Source organism: Hyla sarda, chromosome 1 (assembly GCF_029499605.1).
Source record: "Hyla sarda isolate aHylSar1 chromosome 1, aHylSar1.hap1, whole genome shotgun sequence".
Lineage (NCBI taxonomy): Eukaryota > Metazoa > Chordata > Amphibia > Anura > Hylidae > Hyla > Hyla sarda.
The window spans coordinates 516,592,537-516,604,690 of record NC_079189.1 but is presented as its reverse complement, the minus strand read 5'-3'; the positions used below and the strand labels follow the sequence as shown (position 1 = coordinate 516,604,690).

At 40.7% G+C, this 12,154-nt stretch overlaps 1 protein-coding gene and 1 long non-coding RNA gene across 4 annotated transcripts in view; one reads left to right on the top strand and one right to left on the bottom strand.

The window, feature by feature from the left end:
* The window catches only part of LOC130290571 (uncharacterized), a 73,105-nt gene that overhangs the window by 20,786 nt on the left and 40,165 nt on the right, over nucleotides 1-12,154 (bottom strand). The window contains exon 3 of the long non-coding RNA XR_008847629.1: nucleotides 4,327-4,508. This is a non-coding gene — a long non-coding RNA (uncharacterized LOC130290571). The remainder of the gene's footprint in view (nucleotides 1-4,326; nucleotides 4,509-12,154) is intronic.
* ADGRV1 (adhesion G protein-coupled receptor V1) overlaps nucleotides 1-12,154 on the top strand; it is a 588,171-nt gene that overhangs the window by 537,170 nt on the left and 38,847 nt on the right. The window lies entirely within an intron of this gene.

Sequence of the window (12,154 nt, the reverse complement as noted above, 5' to 3'; positions counted from 1 at the left end):
AGGTGGAGTATATGGCAATGTAATAGTGAGGGGGCACAGTATGAGGCACTGTGAGGTCTTTTCTCATTGTATAGTATGAGGGGATATGCTGCAAAAGCCAAATCATTATTTGTCATAAAAATTATAGGCTGGGAAGAATACATAAGTTTACAGGATATTACTGCTATTCACACAATTATTTAGTGTATTTGCAATAGTGTTATTGTTGACCAGAGTAGAAGTAAATTTCCAACGTTGGGAACATAAATACTACAGAAATGAAATACAACCTCTGTTATGCCATTAAGTACGCTCAGCAAGTGTGCAGTGTACATTGTCGTAATGTTTAGCGGTTCTTTTACTTGCCCTTTCATTGGGAATTCCCTTCAGTGCTGGAGATTGTTTTCTTACATTTCTTAGTGTATTGTATTGTATTGCTTAAATAAATGTAGAACATGATGCACAATATATAATAAAGGAAATATCAAGCCTTGAAATCCCCTTATGTTCTAGATACTATAAGAAAAGTACTTACCGTTGACTTATATTTCCAAGTGAAATGCCCCTTCTCAAACACAAGTGACCACAATGGGAAGAATTTACTAATACTGTCTTATCCATTGTTTCCCAACCAGCATGCCTCCAGCTATTGCAAAACTACAACTTACAGCATGCTGGAAATTGAAGTTTTGCAACAGCTGGATGGTCGCTGGTTGGAAAACTATGGTCTTATCCTTAGAAAGTGCAAACATAGATGATCAGTCTTTAAAGGGACCAGATTTATCACAGTGGCGCAGGCTGTTTGATAAATCTGGTGCATCCTTAGACTGTCTAGTCTAAGTTTAGACATTTGTTTTTTTTTATTTTACACCAGAATTGTGTGGCAAAGTTTTGGCCAGTTTTGGGTGCATTCAGGCTATGCCCCTTTACTCTAGGTCATGCCCATTCTCAGTAAGCCACACCTCTCTTTTAGATGAGGCAAAAAAAAAGTGTTTAAAAAGTGTTCACTCTTTGCAGAAGACCTCTGTTTCCTCTGTAAGCGTGAGGGACCCATGATGTTATACTACCCTAACAGAACAGATGGCCATGGGTTGTCCAGTTAAATCGATCCTCTTTAGGAGAACTATCATGCAGGTCATGCACACCCCTCACTCAAAGTTCAGTTCCCCCACTTTGTCCTAGTCTGGGCTGAGTGGGGGTACCTGGGAAGCGGCGGCAGGGACAATCCCTGGCAGCAACCTCTGGCTGCGGCAGTGGTTCCTAGAGGGCCACTGTTTAGAGACCACTGCACAGTGATCTCCAAACTGTGGCCCACCAGATGTTTCAAAACTTCAAATCCCAGCATGCCCAGACAGCCGTTGCAGCTGTTCTGACATAAACACAAAAAAAAGAAATCACCCCCATGTGACCCCTTTTAGGAAACTACACCCCTCAAAGAATGAAACAAGGTGCGCAGTGAGCATTTACACCGCACAGGTTTCTGACAGATTTTTGGAACAGTGGTCTGAGAAAATTTAAAATGTAATTTTTCATATGCACAGTCCACTGTTCCAAAAATCTGTCAAATGCCAGTGAGGTGTAAATGCTCACCGCACCCCTTGTTATGTTCCTTGCTAGTTTTTTTTTTTTTTACATCCAAATTTAACCAATGTTCGGCAAACACCTGTAGGGTATTAAGGCTCACTGTACCCCTTATCATGTTCCTTGAGGGGTGTAGTTTCCCAAATAGTATGCCATGTTGGGTTCTTTTTTCTGTTCTGGCACCATATGGGCTTCCTAAATGCAACATGCCCCCAAAAAGCATTTCGGCAAAATTCCCTCTCCAAAAGCCCAATGTCGCTCCTTCCCTTCTGAGACCTTTAGTGCGCTCAAAATTGGATTACAAATTTTGGTGGGCTTTTTCTCCTTTTGCCCCTTGTAAAAATGAAAAAAAAAAAAAAAAGATGTGAGTGTAAAAAAATGGAGATTTTGTTTTTTTTCCTTCACTTTGCTGCTATTCTAGTTTCTATAATGGGGTCATTAATGGGGGGGGGGGTTCTTATAGAAAGGCCTCTCAAATCCACCTCAAACTAAACTGGTCCCTGAAAAAATCAGATTTTGAGTTTTTCATATAAATATGGAAATTGCTGCTATACTTTGAAGCCCTCTAATATCTCCAAAAAGTAAAAACATGTCAACATTATGATGCAAAGATAAAATAGATATATTGTATATGTGAATCAATGTATAATTTATTTGGTATGTCCATTTTTCCTTACAGGCAGAGATTTTCAAAGTTAGAAAAATGCAAAATTTTCTAAATTTTCATGACATTTTAGAATTTTTCACAAAGAAATGGTGAAAGCATTGACAAAATGTTATCACTATCTTAAAGTAGAATATGTCAAGAAAAAAATATCCCGGAATCAGAATGATAAGTAAAAGCATCCCAGAGTTATTAATGCATAAAGTGACACAGGTCAGATTTGCAAAAAATGCTCTGGTCCTTAAGGGGTTAACCTATTAAGGATGCAGGACATAACTGCGGGACCCCGCGTCATAGCAGGTTGGTCCTGGCGGCTTATGAAAGCCAGGACCCTGGGCTAATAGCGTGCGGCACCGATCGTTGTGCCATGCGCTATTAACCCTTTAGATGCAGTGTTCAAAGTTGATTGCTGCGTCTAAAGTAACAAAAATACACTCCCAGCAGCTCAGTCGGGCTGAAATCGCAATGTCGCAATGTCCCGATCAGCTAGAACGCGACCTGAAAATAAACATGTGTGGTATGTGTAAATGTCCGAACTATAAAAATATATTGTTAATTAAACCGCACGGTCAATGGCGTACGCGCAAAAAATTCAGATCACATCGCTAAAAAATAGCCCTCATCCCACCATGTACGCAGAAAAATACATATATAGGGGTTTTAAACGTATTCATTTTAGTTAATGTAGTTCTGATTTTTTCCCAGAAGTAAGACAAAATCAAACCTATATAAGTAGGGTATCATTTTAATCATATGGACTTACAGCATAAAGAAAAGGTGTAATTTTTACCAAAAAAATGCACTGCGTAGAAACAGAAGCCCCAAAAAGTTACAAAGTTACAAAATGGCACTTTGTCTTCAAAGGATAGGGGATAAGATGGCAGATCGGCATGGTCCCGCTGCTGGGGAGCCCCGGAGATCCCCGCTGCGGCACCGCGCTATCATTACAGCATAGAGCGAGTTCGCTCTGTGCGTAATGACGGGCGATACAGGGGACGGAGCCGCGTGACGTCATGGCTCCGCCCCTCGTGACATCACGGCCCGTCCCCTTAATGCAAGTCTATGGCAGGGGCCGTGACGACCGCCGCGCCCCCTCCAATAGACTTGTATTGAAAGGGGCGGGTCGTGACATCACAAGGGGCGGAGCCATGACATAACGATGCTCCGGCCCCTGTATTGCGCGTCATTACGTGCAGAGCGAACTCGCTCTGTGCTATAATGATAGCGCGGTGCCGCAGCAGGGATCCCGGGGCTCCCCAGCAGCGGCACCGTGGTGATCTGACATCTAATCCCCTATCCTTTGGATAGGGGATAAGATGTCTAGGGGCGGAGTACCCCTTTAAGGGGTTAAAACAGCTTAATGGCTGTTTGTTTGGTTAAAACAGCTGAATGCTGGGAGTTTGGTTCCCGTTGATCTAATATTGATGGCCCCTCCGGAGGATAGTTCATCTTTTTTAAGAACCTGTATAATACGCTGAAGGAGTTGTTCACACATAAACAGTATTCAGATCTAATTCCAAGTAATCCTATTGTTCTTATTAATGCTGCACAACCTATAGGCAATTTAGGCAGGAACATTCCATGCTACATTCTTGTCACACGGCTCTGTCATGTGAAAGGAATGGATCCTTTGTATAATGTATGTGAATGAGTCTTAAGACATCATTATGTTGAATGGCGGCAGAAAACTCTAATTATAGGTGTGATGACCGTAACTATTACTTAGGTAGAGAATAAACAGATATTGTGAATATATTATGTCAGGTGAGGAGGAAAACATACAAATGAGGCTGAGAAACCTCTAAACACCAGTGAATGAGTACAGGAATGCATGGGAATAACAATGGTTATTACTGGTATCGTACCTGTAACTAGAGGGGGCGTACATGCATCTTTTAATTAAGTGGGTTTTGTAGTTAATAGTATGATAATATAGATAAATATTTTGCATTTTATCATGATAATCTAGGCCAGAGAGAAGCTCCTCTTTCCACTTCAAGTATATTCTAAATAATTATAAATAGTAGTTTCATATAAAGTAAGTCATATAGTAATATTATTTCATATGAACATCAAACTTGGATGGGAACGAGCTACAGTACCATGCACATACTGTATACGGAGAAACCGCTCTGCCGCTGAAAACTATGAATATGCTGTGGCTGACATTCCGCACATTTGAACGATCCTGCGGGCGCTAGGACATGTCAATTCTTTCTGGGGACCTCTCCACCCCTATAGCGAAGCTCCCTTCTGGGATGTGTTCTGTCACTACATTAGCTGTCTATGGAAATAATGATTACAGAAAAAAAAATACATTCATATCAAAGAAAAAAAAATATTTTCTTGCAAAATAGAGAGTAAAGAAAGATTAAAACTAATGTAATGGACACATTTAATGAGCCTTGTGTCATCTAAATGAACATTTCTCAGACATTACTCAGGGTGATGATAGTCTTTACATAGCACTAGACTGTCTTCCTGCTGCTCCCGTACTAATAAATCAGTCCCAGAAAAGCTGCCAAAAAGCATCAGATTAATGTTGGTGGCTCCCAACAATTTCAGCGGGCTCTGTCAAAAACTTTATTTGCTTGGGGGACACCATATTGTTGCTTGAAGGCAGCTTTAAAAGGAAAGAAGGATCAAGTATGTTGAAATACTATGCTCCGTAAGGTGATAAATTGCCTTCAGAAGTGGCTCATATACCTCTCCACATTGAAATAAATGAAAAAAGCATGCAAGCCATAAAGGGCACCTGTCATTACTTTCATGCTGCCAGTACCACATCAGGACAGTCCCCTGCAGCTTCTCCCTGCCCCACCAGTCTGGATGGATAGATATTTCCCTGTTAAGGTATAGGAAAATATCTATCAATGAAGGCTGGTGGGGCAGGAACACCACAGGGGACTACCCCGATGAATTGTGGTTCAGGCAGCATGAAAGTGATGACAGGTTCCCTTTAGGGTAATGTAATCCTGTTACCACTATGTCTTTATGATGTTATCTCCTCATCATATGCTCTAAGGATCTACTTTTTTGACTAGGCCTCAGCTTTTGGGGTTTTTTGATAAATGATTCAATCACCTAAATAATTGAAACAAGGCCTCAATGGTGCAATGGTGAAAAAGATCTTAAATGTGCATTATCTACATGGTGTATATTTCAACAAAGTTTACAACTATGAATATGAATAAAAGCCACCAAATTGGAATAAAGTCTTGATTTTTAGATGTGACATATTGAGAGGCAGTAATTATAATTTCTCTTCTTTTTCATCAGTTTCTTTTTATTTAGATAATCTAGACAGAAGTTTATGTTGTTTCTTGAAATGCACGAATAGCTTTTATAGCAGAATGAAGCGGCTTGTGCTTCCGCAGCTGCCAAATATCTCCCAACAAGATGAACAGCAGTCAGATCTCCATTTGTTTTCTAACTCTGAGTAATGTTTGCCATACATTAAGTATAATGCCTGATGATCTACAAGTGGGAAAAAAAGAAAAAAAGAATAGGGGATAAGATGCCTGATCGTACACGCCCCCTCCCATAGGCTTGCATTGAGGGGGCGGAGCGGGACATCACACTGGGCCAGAGCCGTGATGTCACAATACTCTGGCCCCGTGATCAGGAGTCATCAGACCCGGAGCGAACATGCTACGAGGGCTGAGGGTAACGGGGTGCTGCGTGAAAGATCACGGGGGTCCCCAGCAGCGGGCCCCCATGATCAGGCATCTTATCCCCTATCCTTTGGATAGGGGATAAGATGTCTATGAGTCAGAGTACCCCTTTAATGCATTTTTTTCAGCATTTTTTTCCTTCTTACAATTTTTAAATTACCTTTAAATGGCTAATTTAGATGTTATTATTCAAGTCATATACAAAAACCTATGGGAAAATCAGCAGGGAAAAAAACCCATATTTAGAGCATACTGTGTTTTTAATCTGTATCCCCTTAGGTTGATGTCTCCGGTAGGTCGGCAATCCCCCCAGAAAATTTGGTAGATGCCCCCAGTAGGTGGACCCATCACAATTTCTGTGCTTAGCTTCATACTGTTTATTTCATCTACAAAATCAAATTTTACCTGCAAATAAGTTTACAACAGGTTTATAGTGTGGTCATAAAACTTGATAAACTTCTGCTTCTGCTGTTTTGAGACCACAGTTTTGGATGGTTTCATCTCTATGTAGTAAATGAAGGTCATGTTGAATCATTTCATATGTAAAATATTTTATAAAGGAATACACCTAAAACCTTTATTACGTAATCACCTTCCTCGGTCCAGCATTGGTACCTGTTTACTCGCCGTCCTGGTTTTACTGATAATGTTTTAAACCCAAGGCAGCTAATCCCTGAGGCCCCAGTATGTCCGGAACATACCGTATTTTTCGTCATATAAGACGCTACGGCATATAAGACGCACCCAATTTAAAAGGATAAAAATCCAGAAAATAAAGATTCTGAACCAAATGCAATGTAAAGTATAGGACAGTGGTTTTCAACCTGCGGACATTCAGATGTTGCCAAATTACAACTCCCAGCATGCCGGCATGCTGGGAGTTGTAGTTTTACAACATCTGGAGGTCCACAGGTTGAAGATCACTGGTATAGGAGGTAGTACTAACGTGTCCCCGCCGCTCCGCACCCGTCACCGCTCGTCACCTCTGCCCTGGATGTTGCCCTCCATCACTGTCGCCGCGTCCCCGGGGTGTCCCAGTCGCTCCGTAACGTCTCTGCTGCCCGGTATCCTTGCTCTTCATCGCCGCCATCACGTCGCTACGCACGCCTCTCCGCATGCCGCACGGCATGCCGCTCCTATTGGATGACGTGACGGCATGCGCGACGACGTGATGACAACGAAGGAGAGCGCCGGCCATGCAGGGGATCCTGGCACGGAGCAGACACCGAGGAGGCAGGTAAGGTCCCTCCCAGTGTCATGTAAGCTGTTCGGGACGCCGCGATTTCACTGCGGTGCATCTTATACGGCGAAAAATACGATAATCAGCAGAGCAGGGAGAGCTCATTATAGTCAACACAGTGGACCAGAGCACTGGTGCTAGACAGAGAAGGGTGAGTATGCTTTATTTTCTTATTTTACAGCCCTAGCAGGTTCTGATGACTGACTATTGTCTGCATAAATGTCATCTGTCTGGTTGGATTGTATTTAGACATGGTCATCTGCAAATACATATGTATGGCATGATCAACAAAATTTAGGGGATCATTTGCCACATTGCAAAAGCCCACTATGTTTTTTTTTTTTTTTTTAAACTATCTCCCTAATCTTCCAATTCCAACCCCCATGAAACACAGCAACCATATTACATGCCCAGCCAGCACTTTCACTAACTTATAGTAGTATTTACCTGTGCCGTTAAAAACAATGTTTAGGATGTGATATATTTTTGGGTGCTAAATGTAATCCAACAAGTAGACATTAACAGGTTAAAAGAAGTTCACCTAAGACAAACAAAACAGATCTGCAGAACGGATGAATCAATCTATACATGTTTTACCACAACCTCAATTGGTAGAGGTATTGTCATTTGTTCTTCAACTTATTATTGCTTTACTGACTTTCTTAAGCAATACAAGGAGCTTAAATTACTGGTAATGTTACATGCCAGGAGGTAAAGACTGGGTGGAAGAAGGAATATTGCTACATTATCATTGCATGTTTAGACATTTGCTGTCTCTTTGCCAAACTAAAGTCACTCCAGGTAAACTCAGAGCAAGCTTTAACACATAGACTCTGGATCAGGGAGATGTCATTTTAAAGCAGAATCGATCATAGCCATCATGTCATTTTCAGTGAAAAAATTAATATTTAGGTTACTCTGAATGAACAGAATAAGAAGGTCATTTTGTTTCTATTAACTCCAGACATTATTCTAGCTCAATTCCTACCTAAAACTGCATGTAAGACATCAAAATAAAACGCAGTCTACCGACTCAAAAACCTAAAATAGAAAAGACTACAAAAATACTACAAATGATAAAAATGATACAAAAATCACTTATTATTTCTACCTTGCAAACCAGCATAGATCTAAACTATCTCTGCCGTGTAAGATAACTAGCTAATTCACAACATAATTCCCGTTATTGCTTGTGTCTATTTTTCTACCTGACACCTGAACACACGTGAAGTATGTAGAGGTCAGGAGACTTATGGTATGTCTTTAACCCTCAGCACTTTCATGATAGTCTGGAAACCACATACTTCACCTTTCCTTTCAGGAACATGGGTGAGGCCTAGCTGCAAGATGCCAACTGCATGCCTAAATTAGACTGCAGCTGGCACAGTATTGTTGTGACACTGAGCAAACAAAGGACCTGCAACCTTCCTCTTGTTGGCTGTCTGTACATCTGTTTTATGACCTTTCTACAATTTTTATTAGTCTAATTTAAGCCAATAGAATAGATTGTGGAGACATTAATTCTTTTTCTTTTTGTCATTGCCAGGATGTCATACAGATGTGCCCACCCTTAATCTTTCTTTAGTTTAGTTAAAGCGCAACTGTCATGAAATCTGGGTGCAATAACCTGCACACAGCCTTTGTACTGTGTGCAGGTGGCGAGTATAGCAATGTTTTTACCTAATATTTGCAGGCTTTCATGACCCCCAAAAATGCTTTTGATCAAAGCCACTGACGGTTGGATAGGTATGTCAGAGCAGGGACCACTGTGTAATTTACACGCAGGTCCCAGCACATGCGCCCTTCAGCTAGTCTCACATGCGGTGCGTGTCATCCAGCAGTGCTTGCTCCCCCAGCAAGTGCTCGCTCCCACCACCGTCAATCACACAGTGGTCCCAGCACTGACATACAGGGGGTGGGCGTACCTCGCCCCATGCCTATCTGACCGTCAGTGGCTTTGATCAAAAGCATTTTTTGGGGTCATGAAAGCCTTCAAATATTAGGTAAAAACATTGCTATACACACCCAGATTTCATGACATTTGCGCTTTAAAGAGTACCTGTCACTAGCTAACTTCTCCCTCAATTTACTAATATATACTAATATAAAATTTTAATTAGCATCCTGCTCTTGTTCAAAAAACAAAACAAAACAAAAAACACCTATAAAACCCATTTTTGTACCTTTCTCACTGTATGTCCTGGTCCTGAAGGAAGGAGGCATTACCCAGCAGATGTGACGTTATCTGAAGCCTTGCCAGGAAGAAATTACACCCTCTTTCTTCTATGCTGGGCTCGCACTCAGGAGCCCAGCAAAGAAGAAGCAGCCAATCGCGGTAGGCTCCTGTTCTCTGCACATGTAACACAGTGAGGAGGGAGATCGGAGTGGACCTGCCGCACACAGCACTCGCTTTCACCTTGTTGATTGACAGGCAGAGAGCGTGTGCTGTGCAAAGCCGATGTCCCGACCGCACCTCTGAATTTTGGTCTCCTGCCAGGCAGGCAGGAGACCAAACCATGATAGCGATGAGACACGTAATGTGAGCTGGAACGCAAGGGAGACCCCTAGTCGTCAGAATTTCAAGGAATCAGAAATAATGTAATTATTTATTTTGGACACATGAAATACATTAGAAAGTTGAATAATTAGACAAGATGAAGCAAATATCAACATAACAATCACTGGGTGTCCACACATAGTACACACATCCTATTATAGAATCTCAATTCATGTTGTCGTAAAGATCCAAAATCAACAATTTTCACTCTTCTCCACCCATAACTGTATGACTAAATAGAGTGACCTATGAGTGTATAATAACAGAATATTAACTCAAATTACTGCAATAGAGAAAAATTAGTTTTCCCAAAACAAATATTTAAAGTGAGGGAAGATAAGTGTCAGATATCTTCAGTTTGGTTTATCTCAGAAGACACAAGGTTTCAACATTTTGTTGATGTTATTGGATGATCGCTATATTACCCAGCTACACCATAAAAATAGATGTTTGACAAAATAATATGTTGTATAAAAGTCTACGGAGAAGTGTCATTCAGTGCACATATTGTATAAAAACAGGCTTACTTTCTAAACGACGTTAAAGTATTTAACTTGTTAATTATATGCGTCTGGAAGTAAGATATAACGGCAGAAATAACATAATCTGCCGGAAAGCAGAACAAAATGGCAGTATAACTGTGAAATGACCTGCAGCAATTTTGACAACTTTGCTTGTTTAGAAAAATTTACATTTTTTTATGGCTACAAATACGACAGAAAATACACTGTGTGAACACAGCCCTATTTTGCATTCATTACATAAAAACATCAAAAAAAAGAAAACAGCACTTATTAGCTATCCACGTGGCCATAATAACTAGAGATGAGCGAACTTACAGTAAATTTGATTCGTCATGAACTTCTCGGCTCGGCAGTTGATGACTTTTCCTGCATAAATTAGTTCAGCTTTCAGGTGCTCCAGTTGGCTGGAAAAGGTGGATACAGTCCTAGGAGACTCTTTCCTAGGAATGTATCCACCTTTTCCAGCCCACCGGAGCACCTGAAGGCTGAACTAATTTATGCAGGAAAAGTCATCAACTGCCGAGCCGAGAAGTTCGTGACGAATCAAATTTACTGTAAGTTCGCTCATCTCTAATAATAACCCGAGGAATTTAATTAGCAGATAATCTTGTGTGAGATATGAAAAGTATAAAAAGAAACCAAAATTCTAATTTATTTATACCCACAAGCTGCATAAAAATATCAGTTTATTATAGTGTACAGAGAATAGACTGAGCAAGCAGATTTACTTACTGTACTTTTTTATGTTTAAAGGGGTAATTTTTTTATTTTATTTTTTTAACTATGCACATTGTCTAGTATATAAAAAAAATAAACCCTGAAACCTTGTTCCAGCGCTCTCACAGTGCCCTTTGGTGTTTTGCTCTGGTCCTCACTGCGATCCTCTGGGGGTCGACACATCATCCGCAGCTCAGCTAATCACCTGCAGTAACAATATATTGTCTAGGCTGGTGACTTTTGACAGGATTCAGATTTATGGCAGACTAGATGGGCCAAATGGTTCTTATCTGCCGACACATTCTATGTTTCTATGTGATAGGCTAAGCAGCAGTATTGGGCCCCATACTAGGAAGAAAGCAGGGATGGGGCTTAATATGTCTCACTCGACAAAAAAGCTGCGGTGGTGCTCCCAAGAAAATAACCCAAAGTTGTGGGTATTGGTATAAAATAAATTAAATTGTTTATTTTTACAGCATAAAGAAAAAAAAATAAGAAAAAAAAAAAAAAAAAAAAAAAAATAATATATATATATATATATATATATATATATATAGCAAGCTTGCTTTATATATATAAAAAAAAATTCCTTTATGCTGCAAAAATAAATAATTTCATTTATTTTATACCAATACCCACAACTTCGGGTTATTTTCTTGGGAGCGCCACCGCAGCTTTTTTTCTGTTTTTCTGCATTCTCCATATGGACCTACCTTCTGGGCTCCGTCCACACGCTGCAGGCCTGCATACCAAGCTACCACCTCCGGCAAGGGATACGCTACCCCCCACCAGGGTACCTACATCTACCGGCTAAACACCTACACTGCACCTGTGGCCCGCGATTAGCTGAACTGTAGGGTGATGTGTTGAAGCAGAAAGAGAATCATACCAGGTAGCGGAGCAGGACACCTGAGACACTGTCGGAGCACTGGAGGTTAGTAAAGCATTATTTTTATATATACTGCACAATGGGCATAGTTTGAAAAGAAAATTAATCCCACCAGATAATCCCTTTAAAGGTGTCAAAATATCCAGAATTGGATCTGCTAAATTGACTCCCCTGCATGACCCTTCACATTGGCTAGAAATGGGGCAGATAAGGCGGAGTGAACGAGTGGGAACAATACATGGGATTAGTAGCTGTATATGTGTTTGGACAAATCCATTGGATTTATACAGATTTGCAACTATTCTTGATCCCAAATAGTGCGTAGAGCT